Genomic DNA, 26,276 nt, shown 5'->3' with positions numbered 1-26,276 from the left:
TCACCCCTCTCCAGCCATCCAGGTGCACAATGGACTCCGAATTTTCTGCGATGCTAGTTCTGGTGGCCCACCATGATCTCCGGCGTATGTCAGTTCATCACTGCTTGCACTCAATATGCTCAGTTCAGTTCCTACAAACAGTAACCCTCTGGGCTTCTGCAGCCCCAGTTGGCCCCTTGGTGCCCATTGACCCACATTGCCATGGATTTCATCATGAGTTTACCACCCTCCAATGAGGCCACGGTGACCATGACAACTGTGGACCCATTCTTCAAGGCAGCCCACTTCATTGCCATCCCCAAACTACTGTCAGCTGCTGAGATGGAGGACCTAGTTCTCCAGCATATAGTTCGTGTTGGATTGTGTTGGAATGGGGCCAACAATTCACCTCCCACTTCTGTTGTGTTTTCTGCTCCCTCCTCTGCACTTCAGTGAGTCTATCCTCTGGCTATCATCTGCAAACTAATGAAAGAGTCAATCAGCAAGTGAAGAAGTTTCTGTGATGCTTTGCCACGTCTAACCATCCATGTGGAAGAGGCATCTTCTCTGGGCCAGGCTGTCCCATAATCACCACACCACCTCGGCCACAGGTATGTCACCCTTTGAAGTACTTCATGGCTACCAACCTCTGTTGTTCCCCATGGAGGAGGCAACAGTGGAGTTTCGACCACCAAGGCCCTGGTTGTCACTGCCAGAATACTTGGAAGAAGACATAGAGGTCCATCTTAGCTGCTAACTGTGCCTACTGATGCCAGGCTGCTGCCTTCAGTGCCCAGCAAAACTACTCTAGCCTTGGAATCATGTCCGACCGAGATCTGCCCCACAAGCTCTTGCCTCAGTTCATTGGGCCCTTAAGGATTACCCATTGCATCCTTCCAATCACTTACTATCTCCAGCTGCCACCGTCCTTTAGGATCACACTTACATTCCATGAGTTCTCCCTCAAGCCTGTAGTTCATGAACCAATCAACCAAACTGAGCCTGCATCTCTAGAACCTAGGAGGGTGGAAGGTGGTCCAGTGATGGATTCACATTATCATGGACGTGGTGTGCAGTACCTGGTTGACTGGGAAGGGTATGGACCAGCAGAGAGCTCTTGGGTTCCACAGGACCCATTCAGATCATCCTGAGCTGATGGGTGTCAACCGTGGGGGGGGGGGAGTCACCTGTAGCCTACTTAAACCCAGCTTTCCTCCACCGTCCTTGTCCAGTCTCAACCAGTTGCTCCTAGCTGTCAATAACCTTTTTGTCTTGCTGTGTAAGCTACCTGTTCTCTCTTCTTTTGTGCCCTTTATGGCTTGTTATTTTGCAGTTTATTATTGCAGTGATCGCTCACTACTAATTCATCTTCACTGCTCTGTGTTTGGGTCAAGCCATTGATTAGAGTACGTGCAGATGTAGTAGAAGCGTTCCTGCTCAAGTCCAGCAAAGAGCTTTAAAAAGTGGGAAGTTTTTCAACGGAAGTCTTTGATTGGAGTAAGGAACTGGAGCTGAAACTAGATGTCCTTTGGCTTGTTAGGGAAAATGAAGAGGTGATAGACAGGAGCTACAGGGAGGTAGTCACCCCAAGGCTACAGGAGACAGATAAATGGGTAACTGTTAGGAGAGGGAAAGGAGAATGTCAGATAGTGAAGAGCACCCCTGTAGCCGTCCCCCTAACAATAAGTAATCCACCTTGAGTACAGTTGGGGAGGAATGACCTACCTGGAGGAAGCAACAGTGACCATGCCTCTGGCACTGAGCCTGGCCCTGTGGCTCAGAAGGGTAGGGAACTGAAGAGGATGGCAGCAGTAATAGGGGACTCTGTAGTCAGGGGGACAGATAGGCGATTCTGTGGATGCAAAAAAGAAACTGGATGGTAGTTTGTCTCCCAGGTGCCAGGGCCCGCGTTGTTTCTGAATGCATCCACAACGTCCTGAAAAGAGAGGGTGAGCATCCAAAAGTATATATATATTGCTACTAACAACATAGGTAGAAAAAGGGAGGACATCCTAAAAGCAGAATACAGGGAGATGGGAAAAAAGCTGGGAGGCAGGACCTCAAGTGTGATAATCTTGGAACTGCTGCCTCTGTCATGTGGCAGTGAGAATAGGAATAGAATGAGGTGGCAGGTAAATGTGTGGCTGAAGAATTGGAGCAAGGGACAGGGATTCAGATTTCTGGATAATTGAGACCTCTTCTGGGCAAGGTGTGACCTGTACAAAAGGGATGGGTTGCACTTGAATCGGAGGGGACCAATATTCTTGCAGGCAGGTTTGCCTGAGCTGTTGAAAGTGATTTAAACTAATATGGCAGGGGGATGGGAACCAGTATGATAGAGCTGAGGATGAGCCAGCAGGTTTATAAGTAAATGATGGATGTAACATTAATGTAAGGAAGGACAAGCCAATGATTGGGTACAAATGCAGACAGAGCAAAGAGTTAAATTGTACCTGAGAAGCAAAATTTTTAAGGGTGAAGAATGCAGGACTGAAGGTGTATTTAAATGTGCGTAACATTCGGAATAAGGTGGACAAACTCATGGTGCAATTAGAGATTGGTCTGTCTGACATTGTGGGCATCATTGAGTCGTGGCTGAAAGAAGGCCGTAGTTGGGAACTTAACATCAAAGGATATACTTTGTATTGAAAGGACAGGCAGGAAGGCATATGTGGTGGTGTAGCTCTATTGGTAAGAGATGGATTTACATCTTTAGAAAGAGGTGACATAGGGTCAGAGAATTTTGAATCTTTGTGGGTGGAGTCAAAAAACTGCAAGGGTGAAAAAACCATTATGTGTATCATTTATAGGCCTCCAAATAGAGGCCAACATGTGGGGTTGAGATTGAAAAGGGAGCTGGAAAAGGCATGTAATAAGGGTAATGTCACAATTGTAACGGGGGACTTCAATATACAAGGGGATTGGGAAAATCAAGTTGGTGTCTGATCACAAGAGAGGGAATTTGTTGAGTGCTTACAAGATGGCTTTTTAGATCTGCTTGTGGTTGAGCCTAATCCGGGAAAGACTATCTTAGATTGGATGCTGTGTAATGACCCAGAACTTATTAGGGAGCATAAGGTAAAGGAACCCTTACGAGACAATCATCAAAATATGATTGAATTCATTCTGCAATTTGAGAGGGAGAAGTATAAGTCACATGTATCATATCGCTTGCCCAGGTGGATTGGAGAAGGATACTGACAGGAATGATGGCTGAGCAGAGGTGGCTGAAGTTTCTGGGAATAGTTCACAAGGCACAGGATAGAAATGTCCTACATAATATGTTCTCAAATTGCAGGGGGAAGGCAACCATGGCTGACAAATGAAGTTAAGCACTGCACAAAAGCCAAGGAAAGGGGACATATAAGGTAGCAAAAGTGAGTGGGAAGTTGGGTAATTGGGCGGCTTTATTTTTTTTTAAATACTTTATTTTCAAAATTTTCAAAAAAACAAACAAATCAACAAGAACATATAAGCTCAGACATGTGTGAAAATAAAATGAGGGAAAAAAAGGACATAATATTAGAGGGATGCCTGTTGTACAGAGTGCTCAAAAATGTTAAACATTAAGTCTCGGATGAGGGCTGTGAGAGATTAGCTGGGGGAAATCGTTCATCTGCCCCCTGCCTCCTCTAGGTAAGAAAGAAATGGGTCCCAGATAGCTGAAATTTTTGTAATTGAATTGGTTCTCAAGAACTTGAGTCTTTCCATCTGTATGACTGAGATCATGTCAGCCATCCATCTCCGGAAGGAAGGGGGGAGAGGGTGATTTCCATTCCCTCAAGATAAGTCTTTTGGCAACAGTCATCCCCAGCATCAGAGACTGTTGTATGGCTGTAGGGAAGCATAGAGTGGATTGTGAACAGTCAAAGATGGCAAGACCAGCTTCCAAAGGGAAGGATCTTTTATAGGCCTTTGAGTACCAGTCAAATATTTTGGACCAAAATCCAGTCAGTGAAGGGCAAAACCAAAAGGTGTGTGACAATGTGCCCTCCATCCCTTGACATCTATCACACATTGGCGAGACAAAAGAGTAAATCTTGTGCAACCTGAGTTTAGAATAGTGAAGACGGTGGACAACTTTAAACTGGACCAGTTGGAAACTTTTAAAATCCAACAAAAGGCAACTAAAAAAGCAGTAAGAAGGGAAAAGATGAAATATGAGGGCAAACCAGCTAATAATATAAAGCAGGATACTTGAAGTTTTTTCAGTTATATGAAGAGTAAAAGGAGATAAGAGTTGATATTGGGCCAACAGAAGATGATGCTAGTGAGGTAGTAATGGGAATTTAATAACTACTTTGTATCAGTCTTCACTGTGGAAGTGTGCCAGAGGTCCATGAGTGTCAGGGAGCAGGAGTGAGCGCCATTGATAATAGATGCATTGGTCATGATCTTTCAAGAATCACTTCGTTCTGGCAAGGTCCCGGAGAACTGGAAGATTGCAAATGTCATTCCACTCTTTAAGAAGGGAGAAAGGTAAAAGAAGGCGGGGGGTGGGGGTGGAATCTCATTGAACCCTACCAAATTTGAAAGGACTAGATAAGGTGGATCCAGAGAGAATGTTTCCTATGGTGGGGGTATCCAGACGGATGATCTTTCGGAACGGAGGTAAGCAAGAATTTATTTAGCCAGGGAGTAGTGAATCTGTGGAATGCTCTGCCTCATTCTGCAGTGGGGGCCAAGTCCATTGGTATATTTAAGGTGGAAGTTGATAGTTTCATGATCAGTCAGGGCGTCAAAGGATATGGTGAGAAGGCAGGTGTATGGGTTTAAGTGGGATCCGGGATCAGCCATGATGGAATGGCAGAGCAGGCTCAATGGGCTGAATGGCCTAATTCTGCTCCCATGTCTTATGGTCTTACGGTCTAAAGCTCCTCTACATTTCCTATCAAGCATGTAATTTTAAAGGTGATGTGAGGGACAAGTTTCACAGAGAGTGGTGGGTTCCTGGGGTGATGGCAGAGGCTAATACATTAGGGATGTTTAAGAGATATTTAGATAGCCACATGAATGTGAGGAGAATGGAAGGATATGGAAGGTTATGAACATTGTGTACACAGAAGAGTTATTTCATTGCTAACTTAGTTGACTTGGCACAACATTGACACAACATTGGCTATGCTGAATATGTTCTATATTGTTGAAAATTACATCTACTTCCATTTTGAATGCATTAGTATTTTCATTTTACTTATCAGCACTTCTGCCAGAGCAGAACTATTTTATTAATCATCCATTGTGTCAAGTACTCATATAATCATTAAAATCCTCTATCACATCACACCTCATTCTTCATTTTTTCTGGAGAAAAGATTCCCAAATGATTCCAAAACCACAGCAGGTGCTGGAAATGCAAAATAAAAACAGATAATCCTGGAAGAACTTAAAAGGCCAGGCAGCAACTTCAGCGATATGAACATTGCTGTTTCTCTTTCTACAGATGTTGTGTGGCCCCATGGGTGTTTTACCATATCTATTTTTAATTCATATTTCCAGCATCTACAATGTTTTGCTTTTGAGTCCCTGGCAAGTGTGTGTGTAACTCCAGTTTTCTATCTCCACAGATCCTGCGGAATTTCCTAGTTACCATCATTATTTCAGATTTCCAGCAACTGATGTGCTCTGCAGCTCATATTTTCAGCTTATTTTCTATTATTTCGCTCTCTTCTGTTCCCCTTCAATTTAGTCCTCCTCCAGGCAAATTAGCTGCCATTATTAGGCATTTACCAGTCCTTCACAGTTGAAGCCAAAGTTTTTCATTTCATCCCCACTGTATCACAAACATTCCCCTTTTCCTTTCCACCATCTCACTTCTCTGCAACTTAAAGCATGTTTGTTCTCCAAATGTTCCTATTTCTAACAACTGAAACATCAGCTATGGTTCTTGCTTCACAAGATGTTGCCTCACCTGCTGAGGACTTCCTGCATTTTCTGGTAACATTCTAGTAAATATTGTTTTCACATGACCTGCATTATATACAGTATTTAGTTCATTAAGAAGCCCGGAATCATTTACAGTGCCCAGGCATCATCTAATCTAAGTTCTGTATAGGAGTACCAATGCTTATCAATATTATCCCTAGAGAAATTAATTCCACTATCTTATCTGTTTATTTAGTGGACATTATCTAATTAAACTATATTTAGTGCTTAATACATCAGGGCTGCCAAACCCTTGTTCTCCACTCATACACTTCTAAAAATTATTTTCTCTCAATATGTAGCCTCTTTAAGCTGCATGAAAAAAAATGTGCTATTTCACACTTTTCATTTGCCAATTACATGCCTGTACTACAACTTTACAATCTCTCAGAAATTAACTCCTGATTGGAACCATAAAAACAAAAGAATTTTCATGGATTCATTTGGCATGTTGAAATGTCCATAAGGCATGTAATATTATGCAGAACACTAGAGTGCAAAGTGGGGCAGGGAGAGTACTATACCTTGAAACAGTTCAATGTCTGTTAGAACATTATTTGGCATTTGGAAGGTAGTGAGTGTGGAATGACGTTACATCAATGTGTCAACAAGAACCGAATGCACAACAACAAGTAAAGAAAGTTCATCCAGCCCGGTGTTCCATGTTATTGTAACATAGAAGCCAACTGGAAAAGTCTGCCTGTGTCCCTCCAAACAGCAAAAAGAGGCCCATCATTTACAAACGGGATCTGAAGTGTAATACTCAGCTGAGCGGCAGTTTCCAGCACCCCCATCCAAACCATGTGCCAAAACAAATGTAGGCTGTGAGGAAAAAGCAAGAAAAAATAAAAGTTTGTGGCATGGAATGGAAACGAGTCCAGTTGGCTAATAGTATCTCAGCTGGTAGGCCAGTTGAATCCTACTGAAGCTGAAGATTGAGGCTCTACAGGCACGACAGTGTGTACACTTGGAGAATGCAATTGGTACAAGATAAAGTCCAGAATAATGACTACACCTTATATCAATGACTTAAGGTTGATGGTCTTTTTTTCTCCAAACTTGCTCTCATAAATTAATATTGGAGTAAAATCAAATTCATCCTTTATTTTTATTCATTTCCTGGATATGGGTATTATTGAAGACTACTTTTTTTGTTTCTAATTCCTGGTTGTCTTTGAGAAACTGATATTGGACCTCTTTCTTGAATAGTGAATATAAGACGTTCCAGGATTTGGCCCACCAAGAATGAGGTCCTCTGGCTAGAAACTTGTCTGCATTATATTTTGTTATTGTGTGTGCGGCAATGCCATGATTTCAACATCAATAATCAGGCCATCGGACTATTACAAGACTACCTAATATCTATCTATCTACCTATCTCTATCTCTCTCTCTCTCTCTCTCTCTCTCTCTCTCGTAAGACCTTAAGTGGAAAAACTTCCAACATTCCACTATATTCCACTTAGCTCATTAGTATGGGACTTAAAGTCTCTGAGCTGCTTGTCATTTCATTCTCTTTACCTGAAAGGGTATTTATAAAGAAATGCCAGTTCAATGGCAAAGTAACTTCGGAGTGATTTAGCGATATTCCTGATAATTTACCATTGTTAAACAGCCGTGCAGAAGTAGGCATCACACTACTTCTGCGAAGCCATGTTCAGCAAAGGAAATTCTTGCATGGATTCAGAGCAGTAATGGTGAGTTCCAGAATCAAAAGGCAAGACCTCCCACTCACCGTCCATGCAGTCAATGAGTTGGGTTAGCAATGTGGAATAACTCAAAACAAGAGAGAACAACACCACAAAAATGCTCTGGCAGGTTTTTCACAACTGCTACTTAACTAGTCGTAAAGTACTTTGGCATTTCGAGAGGTTTTAAACGCCTCTACAGAAATTCAAGAGTAAAATACCGCAAGTGCTAGAAATCTAATTCAAAAGCAAATACTGAAAAGTACAAACCATTCATCAACTTGAAAATATTAACTTTGTTTCTTTCTTCACAGGTGTTGCTGAACTTTCTGTATATTTTAAGTGATTTTTATTTTTATTAAAGTAATTCAAGCCTTTCATTCTTTTTCTTGTGAATCTCAAGTCTCTGTTCTTTTAATCCATTTAAAATAGTATGGTTTAGTTTATATTTACCAAGGAGATGGCTATTGACTTAAGAAGGAAGAAACTGGAGGTCCATGAGCCAGTGTTCTTTGAGGGATCAAAAGTGGAGAGGATCAGCAACTTTAAGTTCCTTGATGCTTTCATTTCAGAGGATGTGATTATGCCGACACATAAATGCAATTACCAAGAATGCACAGCAGTGACACTACTTCCTTAGAAGTTTGAAAAGATTTGCAATGACATCTAATACTTTGAGAAACTTCTATAGGTGTGTGTGGAGACTAGTTGCATCACAGCCCAGTATGGAAACAGCAATGTCTTTGGACGGAAAATCCTACAAAAAGTAGTGGATACCGCCTAGTACATTAGGGTTAAAACTCTCTCCTCCAGTGAGCACATCTACACAGAGCACTGTTTCAGGAAAGCAGTATCCATCATCAGGGACCAATACCATCCAAGCCATGCTCTCTTCTCGCTGTTGGTATCAGGAAAAGACACGGGAACCTCAAGACCCACATCACCAGGTTCAGGAACAGTTATTACACCCCAACAATCAGGCTTTTGAACCAGTGGTGATAACTTCACTCGCCCATCACTGAACTGTTCCCAGAACCTATGGACTCACTTTCAAGGACTCTTCACCTGATGTGCTCGATATTTATTGCATTTTTTCTCTTTTATATTTGCACATTTTGTAGTCTTTTGCACATTGATTTGTTTGTCTGCACTGTCGTCTTTCATTGATTCTATTATGGTTCTCGGATTTGCTGAGTACGCCCTCAAGAAAATAAAGCTCAGCGTTGTGTATAGTGACATATACCTGGATAATAAATTTACTCTGAACTTTGAACTTTTGATATTACGGGAACTATGAGGTGATCTATTTTGGGGAAAATCTACCCTATGCCTTCCTTCCCTTTAGCACATTAGATCATAATAAGCAAATTTCTTGCTAAATCTTGTGAATTGTACTTGCGGTTTGCAGCTGCTTGTGGGTTACCCCCTCGGACTATGTTAGTCATTGATGCAAGTGACACATTTCACTGTATGTTTTGATGTGCAGAGGATAAACGAAGCTAATCAGATCTTCATCTGCAGCCCTTCATAAGCATAGTTAGATTTCGTGGGTGCGTGAAAGCTCCTTAGAAGATAAAAAGTAAAGTCATTACTTCCTTTTGTAAATGGTTGAATATCTTTGTCCATTCATAGCTGGATGATATCCTACAGTTTTCGTGGTAGTCAATTAACCACCGTGAAGCACGCTGCCTATTCTGGTGCATGAAATCTGGCACATAGAAGACGTGGTGTGAGAGGCCCATCCAGGCCATGTCATGATCTTACAGCTACCTATCAATCTGAAAGTGCAGAAGCCTGAAGTCCCACAGCACCAGACTCAAGACCAGCTACTTCCCTTCAACCATTCAGTTCTTGAGCCAGCCTACGCAGTCCTAATTACCACCTCAGTATAACAACACTATGACCACTTTCGCTACTTGCACTAACTCAGTGTGACCACTTTGAGCATGTTGCACTTTTTTTTGGTTCTATCTAGTTCCTTCTTGGATAATTTTATATCATTTATTTTTTCTCATGACTATTGCGTATCTTATAGAGTGTGACTGTAATGCTGCTGCAAGTAAGTTTTTATTGCACCTGTGTATTCATGTAATTGTGTATATGACAATACATCTGACTTTGACTTTGCGCTCAAGCATATAGTGGATACCTACACGGTCACAGAGAGAACGTGCAATCTCCACAGGGACAGCACCCACGATCAGTATAGAACATTTGTGGTCACAGGAAGACATACAGGAGTGAGGTAGATCAGCTAGTTGAGTGATGTCACAGCAACAACCTTGCACTCAATGTCAGTAAGACCAAGGAACTGATTGTGGACTCCAAAAAATGTAAGATGAGCGACATATACCAGTCCTCATAGAGGGATCAAAAGTGAAGAGAGTAAGCAATTTCAAATTGGGTGTCAGTGTCTCTGAGGATCTAACATGGAACCAACCTATCGATGCATCCATAAAGAAGGCAAGACAATGGCTGTATTTCATTAGAAGTTTAAGGAGACTTGGTATGTCACCAAAAACACTCGCAAATTTCTACCGATGTACAATGGAGAGCAGGCTAACTCTGGTGAGTGCATCACAGTCTGGTATTGGGGTGGGGGCAGGGTCTGGCTACTGCACAGGATCAGAATAAGCTGCAAAGAACTGTAAAATTATTCAGCTCCATCATGGGCGCTGTCCTCCGTAGTATCCAAGACATCTTCAAGAAGCGGTGCCTCAAAAAGGCAGCATCCATCACTAAGGACCCCTATCACTCAGGACATGCCTTCTTCTCATTGCTACTATCAGGAAGGAGGTACAGAAGCCTGAAAGCACGCACTCAATGGTTCAGGAACAGCTTCTTCCCCTCTGCCATCTGATTTCAGAATGGACATTGAACCCATGAACACTACCTCACTACTTTTTTATTTCTCTATTTTTGCACTACTTTTTTCTCTCTCTCTGTTATTGTGTATTGCATGGATTTACTTATTTATATTTTCTATATTATCATGTATTGTATTATACCACTGCCGCAAAGTTAACAAATTTCACGACATATGCTGGTGATATTAAATCTGATTCTGATTCTATTGCATTGGGGCAGCAAATCTATTGGATCACCCACTGAGCTATCCTACTGTGCATTAATAATTCAAGTGCTCAAATATCTGTTATATGTTTCAAATAATTAAAAAAATAATAATTACTTTTAAAATAACTAAAACTAAAAATATTAAACATAAAAAGTACGCTAACCTGATTAAATGAAATAAAGCAAAATAAGCTGAAAATACTAACTTGGACTTATTTTTAGAAGAATATAGGTGACTCTGTGCAGTTGTCAAATTATTCCTTTAGCCATAGAACTCAGAACAAGTTCAAACTGCTGCAGAGCTCAGTGGCCATGCAGGGGAGGAATGGGAGGTGCGGTGTGCTGGCACCTGACGTCTAGCGCATTGCTGAATTCTATGTTGCAAACCCGACATGTGGAAGGTGAAGATATATTTAGCACTGGAGGGCCAATGGACAGCAAATCCCCATAGAATAGCACCTCAAACTGTAACTCAATCAAGTCAAAACTTGTTTTATTAGAGTTGCACCCACAAAATGCTGGAGGAACTCAGCAGCTCAGGCAGCATCCATGGAAAGAAATAAACAGTTGATGTTTTGGGCCAAGACCCTTCATCAGGACTCGTCTATTCCTGGCAAATAACCTTTCCCTCAATGTCAATGAAACAAAGGAGATGGCTATCGACTTCAGTGGAATTCACATCGACTCACACCCCTCTTTACAGCAGCAGTTCAAAACATTTTCTCCACAGTCAAGAAACCCCACAGACGCAATTACTTCCTGAGGAGGCTGAAGAGATCTGGACTATGCACATTCTTCTACAGGTGTGCAGTTGAGAGCATCCTAACAGGTTGTGTCACTGCATGGTATGGAAACTGCACTGAAGGATCTACAGCGGGGGGTCAAGACTGCCCAGCACATCACCAGCACCAACCTACCTGCCATCAAGACCGTATATGGAGAAAGGTGCCGGAAAAGGACCAGTAACATCATTCCAGCCACCCTGCTCATGGGCTGCTTGTCCCACTCCCATCAGGGAGGAAGCTCCGTGGCATCCACACCAGGAATAGTAGTTCAAAGTAAAGAAGTTCAAAGTCAAAGTTCGAGGTAGATTTATATCAATGTACGTATAAATTATACAATCTTGAAATTCATCTCCTTACAAACAGCCACAAAACAAGGAACCTCAAAGAACTCATTAAAAAAAGACCCAATGCGCAGAGACACTAGTCACGCAAACAATAAAAGTGAACAACAGCATTTAGAACGAAAGTGAGTTCATAGACACGAAGCCCAGAGCAGCTGGAGTGGGCCTGCAGCCTCAGCCTCAGTTCCCACCACACAGCAGACCAAATCAGTGCATAGCAGATGGATCTGGCCACATCCTCAGCCTCAGTGCCACAGGGAGTGCAGTAAATGTTGTGGAGCATTGAGCAGAACAGGCCTGACCCTTGCTGCCAGCCCCAACACCCTGCCTTTCCTATCCATCGAGCCCAATGTTTAAATCATTCCAAACAGCAGGTCATCCTTTGCACTAGGGCCCGGGCCCTGTCACATCAATACGCTCTGGGCCTGGACCCTACCGCCAAGTTCCAGCCCCTAACTGACATCTCCAAAACAGCCTGGTGCTTAGATCGATCAATCTTTTAGATTTAGGTGAACAAGTTCTGAAGCTTCTCCACTTTGCACACCCCAACTCGATCTCAACCATGTCTCGACCTCACCCTGACCACTTTCTCGCCTCTTCATTGTTTGCAGCGGCCGTTTGCCACAGTTTTCCGCAGAAAGAGTGTCACTAATAAAGAAGTTAGTTGTATTTCTTGCGTCATGAACCCCCAGTAAATTGTTGCCCATCTTCAGTAGCGCCATCTTAAACCAGACTCAAAAACAATTACTTTCTCTGAGCAGTAAAACTGATGAACACCTCCACCCATTAACCCACCACCACTACTTTATCATTTCCTGTCAGAGTCACCTTATGTACCGACATTCCATTGCCTAGCATCACATTATGGGCATAAAGTCAATCTATGTACATAAGCTATCTTATTTATTTATATGTCTGTCTTTGTTTTTATTATCGTATTGTTAATCTTTCGTATTTTTTTGTGTGCTGCATCAGATCCAGAGTAACAACTACTTTGTTCTCCTTTACACTTGTGTACTGGAACTGACATTAAGCAATTTTGATCTTGAATTTCCACCAAAAGCGAATCATTCACTCAAAATTGCATGAAAGCATCATCCTGGATTATATGCTCAGATCTTTAGGGTGGAATTTAAAACCATGACTTCCTGACTCAGAGCCGTGAGTTCTCCCTCTGTATCAGCGTTGGCACATTCATAAAGCTCATTGTGCTTTCTCGGATGAGTGTAGGTTTCCTCACACTTTGTCTTACTGCCACTGCAACAGGTTAACTACCTGACATAAAAATACGAGGGGTGATTTGATAAGTGCGTGGCCTAGGGTAGGAGTCAATTTTAGAAAACCTAGCACATTTATTTTTCACCATAGTCCCCTCCTACACGTACACACTTAGTCCAGCGGTCGTGGAGCATACGGATCCTTCTTTGTAGGTCCACAGCAGAGGTGATTGATAAGTTCGTGGCCTAAGGTTGAAGGAGATGAGTTATTAACTTCAAACTTTCTGCATTATCACTCAAAGAGTTGAACTGCACGTGCATGTAACAAGAGTGTCTTGCACCTCCAGTTGGTCCACAGCAGAGGTTATTGATAAGTTCGTGGCCTAAGTTAGAAGGAGATGAGTTATACAGCTCTCGTTATATGCATGTGCAGTTCAACTCTTTGAGTGAAAATGCAGAAAGTTTGAGGTTAGCAACATGTCCTTCTACCTTAGGCCACGAACTTATCAATCACCCCTGCTGTAGACCACTTCTACAAAGAAAGGATCCGTATGCTCCATGACCGCTGGACTAAGTGTGTACATGTAGGAGGGGACTATGTGGAAAAATAAATGTGCTAGGTTTTCTAAAATTGACGCCTTCTACCTTATGCCACGAATTTATCAATCACCCTTCGTAAAACACAACAATTCCAGAAATATGCAGCAGGTCAGGCAGCGCCATTGGAGGGTGAAACAGAGATAATGTTTCAAGTTCAAGTTTAATACAGACAAGTGTGAGGTATTGCACTTTGGAAGGACAAACCAAGGTAGAACATACAGGGTAAATGGTAAGGCACTGAGGAGTGCAGTAGAACAGAGGGTTCTGGGAATACAGATACAAAATTCCCTAAAAGTGGTATCACAGGTAGATAGGGTCATAAAGAGAGCTTTTGGTACATTGGCCTTTATTCTACTCTAAAGATGAAGCCACACTCAGGTTGGAGGAACAACACCTTATATTCCGTCTGGGTAGCCTCCAACCTGATGGCATGAACATCGACTTCTCTAACTTCCGCTAGGCCCCACCTCCCCCTCGTACCCCATCTGTTACTTACTTTTATGCACACATTCTTTCTCTCACTCTCCTTTTTCTCCCTCTGTCCCTCTCACTGTACCCCTTGCCCATCCTCTGGGTCCCCCCCCCTTGTCTTTCTTCCCGGACCTCCTGTCCCATGATCCTCTCGTATCCCCTTTTGCCAATCACCTGTCCAGCTCTTGGCTCCATCCCTCCCCCTCCTGTCTTCTCCTATCAGTTTGGATCTCCCCCTCCCCCTCCAACTTTCAAATCTCTTACTCACTCTTCCTTCAGTTAGTTCTGACGAAGGGCCTCAGCCTGAAAAGTCGACTGCACCTCTTCTTAGAGATGCTGCCTGGCCTGCTGCGATCACCAGCAACTTTGATGTGTGTTGATTGAGTATAAGAGCTGGAATGTTATGATGAGGTTGTATAAGGCATTGGTGAGGCCGAATCTGGAGTATTGTGTTCAGTTTTAGTCACCAAATTACAGGAAGGATATTAATAAGGTTGAAAGAGTGCAGAGAAGGTTTACAAGGATGTTGCCGGGACTTGAGAAACTCAGTTACAGAGAAAGGTTGAATGAGTGCAGAGAAGGTTTACAAGGATGTTGCCGGGACTTGAGAAACTCAGTTACAGAGAAAGGTTGAATAGGTTAGGACTTTATTCCCTGAAGCGTAGAAGAATGAGGGGAGATTTGACAGAGGTATATAAAATTATGATGGGTATAGATAGAGTGAATGCAAGCAGGCTTTTTCCACTGAGGCAAGGGGAGAAAAAAAACCAGAGGACATGGGTTAAGGGTGAAGGGGGAACATTTAAAGGGAACATTGGGGGGGGCTTCTTCACACAGAGAGTGGTGGGAGTAATGGAATGAGCTGCCAGACGAGGTGGTAAATGCGGGTTCTTTTTTAACATTTAAGAATAAATTGGACAGATACATGGATGGGAGGTGTATGGAGGGATACGGTCCGTGTGCAGGTCAGTGGGACTAGGCAGAAAATGGTTCAGCACAGCCAAGAAGGGCCGAAAGGCCTGTTTCTGTGCTGTAGTTTTTCTACGGTATTTCTATGGTTCCGAGGATTGGTCATCACTTGGAGTTGAAAGCAGTCTGAAGTTACAGCAAGTAGTGGGAATGGATTGAGAAAAGCAATAGAAAACTTGTTGCATGTTGGGACCAAAAGAAATTAAGTGATATGTGCAGATGGGGGTAAGATAAAGATGGTGGACAAGTTCATAGTCCAGAGGAGAAGTAAGTGGAAGGAAATTGAATGAAATCTGAACTGTCAGATAAAAATAATAACCGAAATTTGAGATACAAGACTGGAGCTGCTAAATATCTGAAAGTATTGAATCTGATTTTGAATCCTGAAGGATGTCATATGCTTTGAACTACTAAGTATTTCCAGTGTTTCCTGATTTCATTTCCAATATCTACAACCACCTGCTTTTAGAGGCAGAGGCTGCTGAAAGTTACATCCCTCTTGTAATCTTCTGCCTTCCGCAACACTTGCTGAAATGCGCCACCAATGACCCCTACACCTGAGTTTGAGGAAATATTAAATCGCACGTATTACTCAGTTCTGTGATGAACTACAAAATCCTTTCTCTAATGAAAGGTTGAAAAGCAGCTTAATTTGACCATACAGCTGCAAATATTTTGCATGATTAAGTCTTTAGTGAGAATAATAAAAAAATTTAATTTTTACATTCTTCACAATCCTCCATTTGATACTACGTAAAAAAGCAAGCAAATGTTTCCTGTAACAATTGTTAAATCATACTCTTTCTCAATTTCTTATTGAAATAATTAAGTAGAAGAAAACATGGCCCTTTAATAGCAAACAGGATGATTCTCTATCATGGTGCCGAGCTGTAGTATTGAGAGTACTGTCCTTTCCTTAATCCCTTTTAATTAGCAACTGACTTACTTCTCGAAGACTGCGGTTCTGTTTACAGTTTCTCACGAGGGCAGATGTAAGGCTCACCAAAGTGCGTTTGTGTGTTTAAGAATCGGATCATAACACTTGTTTCATGGCTTTTGATGGATGTCAGCATATTTTTCTTTCAGTAATACGAGACTTTGGGGATTGCGCTCTTACCGAAGGAGAGAAATAGAGGGACAGGGAAGAAAAAGAAAGACATTGCCTTCTGGAAATAATTGGGAATGTCGTCATATCAGCAGAACGTCCAGGGTCGCTAATTGGGAGAGAAGTGTTTTCAGATGTCAGTTAGGATTGGCATTTGCTGTTGCCTAGATTATATTTGTAGGAAAATGTTCAGTACGTAGTATATCTGGTAGCTATGAACAATGAAGATGGGGGTGGATTGGTGGGGGGGAGTATGTTGGGAGTGGAATGTAATGGAACTGCCTCCAGGTACTCTGTTGGCAAAGAATACAAAATCCAATGGTATAATATCAATTGAAGGCATACTCACCCTGAGACCAGAAACAAACAAGATAGATTGGAGGATGTACAGGGAGGCACAATGGTGCCACAGCGGTTAGTACTGGGGTTCTGGGTTCATTCCTGACTCTGTGAGTCCATAAGACCATAACACAGAGGAGCAGAGTTCAGCCATTTGGCCCATTGACTCTGCTCCACCACCCCATCATGCCTGATGTGTTATCCCTCTCAAGGGAATGTGATTTTGCACATATTCGCCATGACTGTGTGTCTCCCCAGTCCTCCAGCTTCTTCCTGTATTTCAAAGACATATTGGTGCAGTAGGTTAATTAACCCCTTAGCATAGATTAATGCCAAAAAAAGGGGGCTGAGAGAGAATAATTAGAATGATAGGAGTACAGGAAAATGAGGAGAATAAAACTAGTTGCATTGCTGTGCTGAGAGCTGGCATGAACCTAAAGGGCAGAAAAGTCTCCTTCTACATTGGTATGGAATTGTGCTCCTTAGGCAAAGTAAGATTACAGGAAAATTTAACAGGGGTGCTGAGTTTTAAGAGCTAGAATACTTTATCAAAACATGGATGCTTCCTATGAAGCAGAGTCTGCAATGTTTAAAGTAAAACAAAAGGCTAGCAATTAAGACAATTTAAACCAACATTACAGCCTCCCTGCTGAAAGATCCGTCAATTTAACTGGGACAGTGGCGAGGATATTACAGGGAAGGTCAATGAGAGTAAAGCACAGCATTAAAAACAGGAATCACCAGATAGAGACGAGGACCAGCATCGCTGGGCAGAAGAAAAACACAAAATACCAAAACGAAGAATTAACTTCGGGTCTCGGCCCGAAACGTCAACTGTTTATTTCCATCCATAGATGCTGCCTGCTGAGCTCCTCCAGCACATTGTGTGTATTGGTCTAGATTTCCAGGATCTGCAGTACCTTTTGTGACTAAGAATTAACTCCTGACTTGTTTAAAACTATGCTAAGTTATAGCTAGATCAGTGAAGATCCAGAAACTCTAATTAACATTGTACACAGTAGTATCCCATCTTTATGCATGCATGTTTATAATATTTAAAATAGTTCGGTGGTGGGAGTGAAGAATGTTTTCCCACAAAGCCACTGTAAATTTGTCGAATAACTACAAATAATTGAGTGAATCTATTATTTTCCTTAAAACAGAAAGGATTAAGGGAGATTTCACAGAGGTTTAAAAGTAATGATGGATTTTGATCGAGAAGATAAGGACAAACCAGGTTGGGAGTGGAGGGATTCAAATTTGTTTGCCAGTGCTAAATATGCCGGCCATCAGTTGTACTCACCTGTGTATGTTTAGATCTATTGATTTAAGGCTATTGACTTTGGCAACAAAGCATAACTTTCTGCCAAACTCCTTCTACAAATGGAAGATTAATCTCCAGAGGCCCAAGAATTAAGATAACTGGCAAAAGGACCATGAAGCAGATGAGGAAATTTTTTTCATATAACAAATTGCTCTGATTTAGAATGCACTACCAGACAGTGAGGAGAACATAGATTAACTACTACTTTTTTAAAAAAGATTTGGATTAAAAAAAACTAGAAAATGAAACAATTGAAGGGAAACAGGAAATAAAAGAGACATACTGAATGACTCTTACCACAGGCAAAAAGGCAAAATGTCCTTTTTGATGTGTGATCTAAAAATATTTGTGTATCTCACATCACTTAAATACAAATTAATATGTAGCTATATTTCTTCATATCACTTTTTTTATTGTTCCAATTGTGTTCTTGCTTGCAAAAATTCTGTTTTACTTACGTTTTTCTTGCGAATGCTGCTCTATTTGCTGCGATGCTGGTGCAAGTATTTCATTGCACATCTGCATACATGTGCTTCTCAACATTGACTTTGACTTTGACTTCAAATATATTTTTTTGTTGGTCCCTTTGGGATGTGTATGGGTCATGGAAGATGCTATATATATTGAAATCATTTTCCCTACATACCAAGGAAAGAAATGCATGGACAAGGTTTTTAATAAAGGTCTCCATTCTAACCCTAGGGCTGTGGGAGATGTTACAGAATCCTATTGACACATTGGGTGAGGTACGGACACAGAACAAATCAGGATGGCTCTGTTCCACACAGCATGCTCAATTACCACACCAAGTTAGATAAGTGGCAAATTTTTCAATTGGTGTAAACATCTCTTTGTTATTACTGTGAGAACTGCCAGAGGCTACTGCAGGAGTGCTGTGGGATTTGTCTTGGGAGTGAGTGTGTGTGTCCCAGTGTGACAGATCGGCAGCTGGAGTGTGTGCACTGCATCCCCAGGCTGAGAGTGAAGTCATGAAATAACTCGAGAGCAGGGACACCAGCCAACAGCCTGCAGTACATTATTGACTTGCAGCAGGGGAAAAGACTGCAGGCGAATTATTGGAAAACACACAGCCTTAAGACACTGTGGAGGTTAAGCTGTAACCCACATCTGACAGAGGCACACTGCAGCCTGAAAACAGCAAGGGCTATTAAAGGAAAATACAGATGGTTGACCTTCATAAGTTAATATGCAGAGAATGCATTCAGATCTGGACAGTGTACCTCAGAAAAGATACCCCTTGGAGAGGGTACAGCGCAGGCACTCCAAAAATTGTACCCAAGGCTATGTTATGTCAACAAATCTAAACTTGGCTTGTATTGCTATGAGTTTCAATGGTTGAACAGTCGAACAGTGATATAATCAAGGTGATTAAAGAATAAAACAATAGGATAGACATAGAGAAACTACTTCCTTCTTAACAAAAAGGTGTCATTATACTAAAATTGGAGTCAGGCAATTTAAGAGTGAGCTCAGCATGTACAGCCATTTCATATAAAGACACTTTTCACTCTCACAAAGGGCCGTGGATATTGAACAAACTGAATTTTTTAACACTGCAATGAATAAACTTTTCTTTTTGGATTGGGTTAACAAGAAAATTATAGCAAAGACAAATGACTGCAGTTGAACACAGATGAACAATGATTTAACCAAAAGCTGGATCAGACTTAACTCCTGTTTCTATGTTTCTATGAAGTCTGTTAGAAAATAATGAATGGTGAATGCTGTTGGATCTGCAGATTTATCCATTCTTACCAGTAATGGGACTGCAGTTCTGTATAAATGGTACAGTGTCACTGTTCTCTATAAAATAAACAAATATTTTTCTATAATTATGATGTCTGTAAAGTCTTTATGAATGTTCTCTATAATACATTATGATGTCTGCTGTTCTCTATAATAAATTTAGGATCTTTTTCTATAATATAGGGGGCCTACTATTATTTTAATCTGAGTAAGTTTTGCTATCATGCTATTCATAGCATCAGCTATTGCACAAATTACATTCAGGGTCTGACTATTATATATTATTACATAATAATGCCATATTATTTACAGGATCTGCATTTTTCTATAATAGATACCAAGTCTGTTATTCTCTGATCTATCAGACTGTGGCTGAAATACTGTACAATCCAACTTTTTCCTTAGCTTTCCTCCATACTCTCTGATGGGACATACAGTAGAATAGAAAAGGACAGGCACCAGCTCTTCAGCTCAGACATCTGTGATGACCGGGATGACGACTTAAACTAACACTATTAGCCAAAGCAGGTCTTTATCCCTCTATTCCTTTCTCATTCATATGCCCATCTAAACGCCTCCTTAATATTGTTGTTGTTTCTGCTTCTAACACTTCTCTTCGCAGCGCATTTCAGGGTACCTACCACTCTCCCTGTAAAAAACTTGCCTCAAAAATCTCAAAACTTTCCCCCTCACCTTAAGGCTAGGTGAAGGCAGAGGATAAGAAGCTGTTCCTGAAGCACCCAGTGGATGTCTTCAGACTCCTGTATCTCCTACTTGATGCTCGCAATGAGAGGAGGACATGTCCTGGATGGTAGGGGTCTAAATGATGGATGTGGTCTTTTGAGGCATTGTCTTTTGAAGATGTCTCAATGCTAGCAGCAGGGGGGAGGAGCCAGGTGCTAGTGCTCATGATAAAGCTGAGTTTACAATTTTTTGCAGCTTTTTCCAATCCTGTACAGTGGCCTCTCCATACAGACAATGATGGATCAAGTTACAATGCTCTCCATGGTACATCTGTAGAAATTTGCAAGTCCTTGGTGACATAACAAATCTCCTCAAACTCCTAATGAAATATCGCCCCTGTCGTGCCTTCTTTGCTATTGCATCAATATGTTGGGCCCAGAAGAGATCTTCAGAGATGTTGACACCCAGGAACTTGAACCTGCTCGCCTTTCCACAGCCTTCGATGAGGACTGGAGTGTGTTTCCTCGATTTCCCCTTCCTGAAGTCCACAATCAGTTCTGAGGTCTTACATTGTGCAAGGTTGCTGTCGCGACATCACTCAGCCAGTTGATCTATCTCATTCCCGTACACCTCCTTATCACCATCTGAAATTCTGCCCATAATAGTTGTATCATCAGCAAATTTATAAATGGTGTATGAACTGTAACTGGCCGCGCCGACGTGGGTGTAGAGAGAGTGGAGCAGTGGGCTAAACATATATCCTTGAGGTGCACTGGTGTTAATTGTCAGCGAGGAGGTGGTATTTCCAATCCATACTGACTGTGGTCTCACCATGAGGAAGTCAAGGATCCAGTTGCAGAGGGAAGTAGAGGCCCAGGTTTTGCAGCTCGCTGATTAGTACTGAGGTATGAATGTATTAAACGCAGGGCTGTAATCAATAACCAGCAGCCTGATGTAGGCATTGCTGTTGTCTAGGTGATCCAAAGCCAAATGGAGAGTCAATGAGATTGCATCCACTGCAGACCTATTGAGGTGGTAGGCAAATTGCAGCAGGCCCTGGTCCATGCTTAGGTAGGAGTTGATTCTAGCCATGAGCAACCTCTCAAACCACTTAATCACAGTAGACTGAGCTCATCTGGGTGATAGTCATTGAGGCAGCTCACCCTGTTCTGCTTGAGCACTGGTATGATTATCATCCTTTTGAGGCAGGTGGGAAACTCTGACTGCAACAGGGAGAGATTGAAGATGTCCTAGAATTCTTCCGCCAGTTGGTTAGCACAGGTTTTCGGAGCCCTGCCAGGTACATCATCAGCACCTGACGCCTTCTGAGGGTTCACCCCCTTGAAAGATTTTCTGACATCGGCCTCTGAGACAGAGATCTCAGGATCTCCAGATGCTGCAGGGATTTGCACAGGTGTGGTTCTATTCTCCCTTTCAAAGAGTGAGCTCCTCAAAGGCTTTGAGCTCCTCTGGGGTGAAGCATTACAGCTTGGTGTTCTTTTGTTGAAGTTTTATACAACTGCAACAAAACGTTATCAATCTCAGACTTAAATGGTTCATTTGCCATATCACCCACAGTCTCTTGAAGAGCAAATTCGAAATTGCTGCTGGTTTTCGTGTGAATATTGTGATTTGCAGTGAAACAATATACACAAGTCGAACAAGCAGTTACAGGTTAATCAAGAAGTGATATGAATAAACATGAGAAATGGATTATATCAAAAGCCAAATGTTGTGACCACTGAAAACCTGTACTGGATGCTGAAAAGACTACTGGCCAAACAGAACCTGGAAGAGGGAAACAAAGAAAAACTTTTCAATTTTTATGTGTGCCATTTTTAGAAGGGCATACAAATGTACATTCTTAATACCATGGAGTTGATGTACCATGAGGTAATATAGCATGGAGTGAATATAGCATAGAGTGAATGTACCATGGAGTGACTATACCATGAAGTGATATACCATGGAGTGAATATACCATGGAGTGAATGTACCAAGGAGTGAATATACAATACAGTGAATGTACCATGGAATGAATATACCATAGAATGAATGTACCATGGAGTGAATATACCATGAAGTGATATACCATGGAGTGAATATACTATGGATTAAATAAACCATGAGGTGATATAGCATGGAGTGAATGTGCCATGAGGTGATATAGCATGGAGTGAATGTACCATGGAGTGAATATACCATGAAGTGATATACCATGGAGTGACATACTGTGGAGTGAATATACTATGGAGTAAATACACCATGGAGTGAATGTACCAAGGAGTGAATATACCATAGAGTGAATGTAACATGGAGTGAATGTACCATGAAGTGATATACCATGAAGTGAATATACCATGAAGTGATATACCATGAAGTGAATATACCATGGAGTGAATATACCATGAAGTGATATGCTGTGGAGTGAATATACTGTGGAGTAAATATACCATGGAGTGAAAGTACCATGGAGTGAATATACCATGAAATGTATATACCATGGAGTGAATATACCATGGAATGAATATACCATGGAGTGATATAGCATGGAGTGAATGTATCATGAAGTGAATATACTATGGAGAGAATATACCATGGAGTGAACATACCATGGATTGATATAGCATGGAGTGAATGTGCCATGGAGAGAATATACCATGGAGTAAATATACCATGAAGTGAATATACCATGGAGTGAATATACCATGAAGTGAATATACCATGGAGTGATAAACTGTGGAGTGAATATACCATGAAGTGAATATACCATGGAGAGAATATACCATGGAGTGAATACCATGGAGTGAATATACCATGGAGTGATATAGCATGGAGTGATATACCATGGAGTGAATGTACCAAGGAGTGAATATACCATGAAGTGAATATACCATGGAGTGAATATACTATGGATTAAATATACCATGAGGTGATATAGCATGGAGTGAATGTACCATGAGGTGATATAGCATTGAGTGAATGTACCATGGAGTGATATACTGTGGAGTGAATATACCATGGAGTGAATAAACCATGGAGAGAATATACCATGGAGTGAATACCATGGAGTGAATACCATGGAGTGAATATACCATGGAGTGATATACCATGAAGTGAATGTACCATGGAGTAAGTATACCATGGAGTGATATACTGTGAGGTGATATAGCATGGAGTGAATGTACCATGGAGTGAATATACCATGGGGTGATAGTTTTTGGGGTGCCACAGTAGGGTAGTGTCTCAGATTAAGGAGTTTATTTCCAACACCGTCTGTATGTCCTCCCTGAAAATGCATGGGTTTCAACTGGGTGCTCTGGTTTCCTCCCACATTCTGAAGTACCGGTTAGTAGGTTAGCTGGTCATTATAAATTGTCCTGCAATTAAGCTAGGGTTAACTAGCTGGATTGATTTGTAAGGCAGCTCATTGGGCTGGAAGAGCCTGTGCCATGCTGTTTCTCTAAATAGATATACACACAATCTAATAAGTGAATAAAAACAACAGGAATACTGCAGATGCTGGAAATTCAAGCAACACACATCAAAGTTGCTGGTGAACGCAGCCGGCCAGGCAGCATCTGTAGGAAGAGATGCAGTCGACATTTCAGGCCGAGACCCTTCGTCAGTGAATGTTCATTCTACTTTGTAGGTGTGAGTCACTGTGGGGGCTTTATGGCCTGTATATGTCTGAGTGCTGTTTCTCTGCATATACAAGGCTGCACACTCCCGAAACAACAGCGAACTCCACTGGCTAAACAGGAGAACGGCCAGTGCTAACAACTTAACTGCTTTCAGAGAGACTGCATGAATGGCAGAATATTTTCTGGATCAGAGACGAACTGTACGCCATCTGGGTGATGTCATGTCATCAATGGAGCCAGATATCACCACACTTGTCATTCTGGAAGGGTGGTTCAGACATTGTCAATGATTGTAAATCACTTCCATTACTTCGAGGTTGCTCTTTCCAGACTTGTGGTATTGACACACATGATGAGTCTTCACTGGCAGAGAAACTGGTAATACTTCATGAAGTTTAATGTTTATTTTCCCCTGTTGTCCAACTATGCAATATGGATGAGATACAGCCAGAAAAAATGTCAACTGTGGAATGAAATATGCTATGTACTACAAATTTGGATCAAGAGCCAAGATCTATACTGCATGAACCACCAAGGTTGAAAAGCACTGAAGAGAAGATAGGGTAGGAGCACAGGGACACTGGGGACCGTGTTTTCAAATCCTGCAGCCTGCTTCTTCAATTTCTTTGTCAGTGGATCACAAGATAAAAGATACCAGAGAATTTTCATTAGCCCCACTTTCCTCTGCTCACATGCAGATTGTAAAGCAATGATGAAACTATGGAGAAAGAAGCAGAGTTAATAATTTGGATCAATGACCTTTCATCAGAACCTGGAAAGGTTAGAAAACAACCAGGTATTACGTCACAGAGAAGAGGTGGCGGAGTTGCATTCAGTAAACAAAAGCACACCTGTGAGATGGTGGAGATGAAAGAAACATGTGGAAACCAGGATTTTCCATCAGGTCTGCTCTCTTTCATGCAGCTGAATCATTAAGAAAAGGCTGGATTCTGTTAGTAATGAGAAAATCATCAGATAATCAAACAGTATAATTTACTTATCAAAGAGAAATCATGTTTGAGAACTTTACTAGAATTCTTCGAATATATACCATGCAGGGTAGATAAAGAGGATGTACTGTATTTGGATTTACAGAAACTATTCAATAGGGCACCATATTAAAGATAAGAGCATAGCCAATGGAAAGGCAGAAATAGCTTGGATTAGGATCTAATTAATATATTGTCATGAATATGGAAGCAGCTGACTGGTACGAAAAAGAAAAAGGAAGTAAATAGATCATATTTAGATTGACAGTTGATAACCGTGCTCTCAATCTCTTCAATGACTTTAAGTTCCTTGGCCCTGATCACCTCATTTTCACTATGGATGTCCAGTACCTATACACTTCTATGCCCCATATGCAGGGCCTTATAGCTCTCCACTTCTTTGCGGACGATAGACCTAACCAGTTCCCCTCCACCACTACTCTCCTCCATTTGGTGGAATTGGTCCTCACCCTCAACAATTTCTCCTTTGGTTTCTCCACTTCCTTCAAACCCAAGGTATAACCATGGGCACTCACACGGGTCCCAGCTAGGCCTGTCTTTCCTTTGCTACGTGGAACAGTCCGTCTTCTAAGCTTACACTGGCATTGCTCCCGAACTGTTCCTACGCTACACTGACGACTGCATTGGTGCTGCTTCCTGCACCCATGCTGAGCTTGTCAATTTCATCAATTTTGCTCTAACTTCCACCACCCTGCTCTTAAATTTACTTGGTCCATTTCTGACACCACTTTTCACTTTCTCAATCTCTTTGTCTCTATCTCAGGAGACAATCTATCCACTGATATCTTTTATAAACCCACAGCTATCTTGATTATACCTCTTCCCACAGTGTCACTTGTAAAAATACCATTCCCTTTCCTCAGCTCCTCCATCTCCACTGCATCTGTTCTCAGAATGAAGCTTTTCATTCCAGAACAACTAAGCTGTTCTCCTTTTTCAAAGAAAGAGACTTTCTTTCCTCCACCATCAACGCTGCCCTTACCTGCAACTCTTCCATTTAGCGCACATTTGCTCTCACCCCATCCTCTCACAGCTAAGGTTTCTCTTAGCCTCTACCACCCCACAAGCTTCTGCATCCAGCACATAATTCTCCATAACTTCCACCATCTCTAATAGGATCCCACCACCTAGTATATCCTTCCCACCCATCAAATTTCCACTTTCAGAGGGATCGCTCCCTATGTGACTTCCTTGTCTACTCATCCCTCCCCACTGATCTCCCTTCCGGCACTTATCCTTGCAAGCGAAATAAGAGCCACACCTACCCCTACACCTCATCCTTCACTACCACTCAGGGCCTCAAACAGTCCTTTCAGGTGAGGCAACACTTCACCTGTGAGTCTGTTGGGGTATT

Source organism: Mobula birostris, chromosome 1 (genome assembly GCF_030028105.1).
Source record: "Mobula birostris isolate sMobBir1 chromosome 1, sMobBir1.hap1, whole genome shotgun sequence".
Taxonomy (NCBI): domain Eukaryota; kingdom Metazoa; phylum Chordata; class Chondrichthyes; order Myliobatiformes; family Myliobatidae; genus Mobula; species Mobula birostris.
Note: the sequence above shows the minus strand (reverse complement) of the source record.